The sequence below is a fragment of the Saccostrea cucullata genome, unplaced genomic scaffold (assembly GCF_032062105.1).
Source record: "Saccostrea cucullata isolate Sc308-1 unplaced genomic scaffold, CSIRO_AGI_Scuc_v1 ctg319, whole genome shotgun sequence".
Taxonomy (NCBI): domain Eukaryota; kingdom Metazoa; phylum Mollusca; class Bivalvia; order Ostreida; family Ostreidae; genus Saccostrea; species Saccostrea cuccullata.
In genome coordinates, this window is record NW_026920610.1 from 1,317,521 (window position 1) to 1,320,986 (window position 3,466).

Consider the following 3,466-nt stretch of genomic DNA (forward strand, 5'->3'; position numbering starts at 1 on the left):
CAATTAACTTATTTAGAATTAAACAGAACTGTATCGATTAACAAAGCGAAATTAGATAAGATCCCCTGAGAGATATATACTAGGACTATTCCTGTGGAGTTTATTAAGGAATATAACACCTTGTCCTATATCACTCTAGAGCTCTTTGAGTTAAGTTATATATTATATAAATTGGGCATTTCTGGTCAGTGTTTACATTACCGTGTCATCCAATTTCATTAACTCTCCAGTTGGTTTGAGTTTATGCGTATAATGAGATGTCAATTGTGGTGCGTATTTTTTATGATTACAGTTAACTGTAAAATATAGAGAGAGAAAGAACACGATTCAAGCTCAAAAGCCCATTAAACAATACAAAATCGGAGCAGAGCAAACACGAACCTCCAAAACATCAGAGGTGGGATCAGGTGCCATGGAGGAGTTAAGCATCCTCTGCCGAACGGTCACACCCGCCGTGTGCTCCTTGTCATGATAGGAAAATAACGGAAAAATCCGATGATAATTTATTGTGTATATAATGGACTAACAATAAGTTAGTAGAAGAGTTACAATCTCAAAACTCGCGTATTGATCAGGGAGAAGTATATCTACTGTCGACCAGTCATACCGGGAGACCATTGAATTCATCAGATAGACGGAATATGGTACACTGCAGTCAAATTTAGCATCGGGCCAAGGTCCAATCACTAGGATGAAGCGCTTCAGTCAAAATGTAAGCAAATTATAGGTGAATGTATTTACAAAGTCATTATAACGACTGTAGAAAACACATTATGCCGACTTTGAATGAGGTTGTAAATTTCACCGTAACATCAACCTGTCTGTCAGTAACCTTACTTTTTAAAAAAAAAATTAATCGTTCTGAAAGCATGCATTTGAGTTGGGATAAGTTGGGAGACGTCAACACAAGATGATATCAATTATACTAGGAAATACTGATATAGAAGTCATCTTGATTTTTTAAAATACAATTTTGTTGTTTTTTGGTCCTTATTGTATAGTTAGTAAAACAACGAAATAAGGAACAGATGTGAATGTCTCTGTGAATGTCTTTGATTACTAGTTCACTGGGACATATCGAGACTTCCAATGAATGAAGTAAATATTGTTAATTGAAAAAAAACTTCATCGATATATATGAATGCCGAGATGAAGGCCACATTAAGTGTTGGCTTTTCTCCCATTTTGTATTTTTATTGGACTTATCTAGAATGCTTCATAAGAATATTAAATTAAGTAAACTTTTAACGGATCAAAATTAGTACCCATTGCAATCGCACCAAATTCGTTTGAGGACCCTCCCAAATATTGTCAGTAAGGAACTCCTGCATCCTTCAAATAAGTTTTCAGTTTTGTTTAAGGAAAATGATTTAAAAAAAAAAATGCATATTTCGCCTGTTGCTATGGAAAGTGTAAATTTGAAGAAAAAAAAATCAATTTTAGGTAAATGGCTCATTTACAAATATATGTTATGCCTTATCAAGAACATGTTATTTATTTCTAAATGAAACATATGAAAGTAAATATTTAAGATCAAAAGTTAATTAAACGATACAAAACAGGAGTAGATCAAACACAGACCTCCAAAACATCAGAGGTGTGATCACTTGCCATGGAGGAGTGAGCATCCCCTGCCGACCGGCCACACCCGCCGTGTGCTCCGTGTCATGATCAGGAAATAACGGAAAAATCCGTCATCAATTCAGTGTATAAATAATGGACTAACAATTAGTATGAAAAACGTCAGTCAGCATTTGACTCATTGATCAACTGTATGTGCTGAAAAGGTCATTGTATCGACCATAGAACTTACGAAATGATGACTTTAAACGGGACTGTTGAAATTCTTGTTTCATCAACTTGTTTGTCAATAATTTACCTCGTTTTAGAAATTGTTCATACGTAGAGCATGCTTTTGCGTACCGAATCAACTGAGATATGTCAACTCCGTATGCAGGTGATGAAGGTATAATGCTGCTTAATTAAGGGAAGTTGACGTTAGAAAAGTGAAAGTCATTACGTTTATCATAAAGCTTGGTTGTTAAATTACCATTAATGTCTTTTTCAAATAAAATATCCAAGTATGAAACAGATGTGTCAGACTCTGTGGTATCTTTTATATCAAGCTCACGAGGATATATCATATCGGGATAGGAACGGAAATTACCATTGTTAATTGAAAGTACGTCGTCGATGTATCTAAATGTCGAGTTGAAGGCCACAGCAAGTGCTTTCTTCTTTTCACGTGTAAGATTTTGCACAAATTCTGCTTGATATGAATACAAAAATAGGTGTGCTAATAATGGAGCGCAATTGGTACCCACAGAGATTTCAAAAGATTGTTGGAAGACCTTGTCTCCAAAAACCACATAAGTATTGTGAATCAACTGAAACTCAAGCATCTTTTTGATGTCAACTTTTGTGCGCAGTCAGAATGTGTTTTAACAAAATAATTTTGACAAATGACCAATGACAGGTAAGTAAATTTTCGAGTTCCATTTTATTGAAAAAGCAGCTGTCAATGATATCGAAAAGCCTGAACTTCAATTTATGTGGGGAATGGTTGTGTATAAAGTTCAAAAGTCGTACGTTTTTAAGCTGTTGATTTTGGTAAAATCTTGTGATTTCAAATTGTCCAAAAGTTCTTTTTTTTTGGAATTTTTGAGTATCCACATCTGATTCACACCACTTCTTTAATATATTGTTGCACAGTACTCTTTTACTCATTCACTGGAACCCGCAATGTATCTTTTTTTTTTGTAAGGATTCTTATGAAGTTTCGTGAGTGCAACGTGAATGCAACACAAGTAATTAATAAAATGTACATGTATTTACAAATTTTGTACATGTAAATTTGTTTTTAAATATTAAATTCAACACTGAAATGTTATGAGATAACATGGTCAGAAGTAAAGTTTTTACATACTAATTATTTGAAGATACATTTTTAATTCCCTAGCATTGATCAGAGTTAAATTTTCAATATTTACAAGCAAAGTGATATTTATACATTTATTTGAAATTCTTAATTAATTAAATGAATATTGTTCGCTAATCAATAACTAGTGATAATGGTCACATGCTCTTGTACAAGAACAAGATTGCCTGTACATTTCTATCGTAATAAAAATGTATGTTGAGTACATGATAAAAGAAACCGATAAGTATCGACAGAAAACTTTACTCTCTGCAAAAATAGCAAATAAAAAGTCTCAAAGTTAATCAGCATTTTTTAGAAATAGAAATTGAATATAAAGGGCAATGATTTTTACAACAATTCAACATTGATCCCTTCTGCCATCCACATGAAGATAAAATCTGCATGTTACAACTAACTTAAAGTATGTTCTTTCAATTATGAAATACTGATTAACGGACCAGTTTGCATCTATTCATGCACCATAGTTATATAACGGTATCATTTACGACCAACTATGTAAACACCATCAAAATAATAGAACATCCA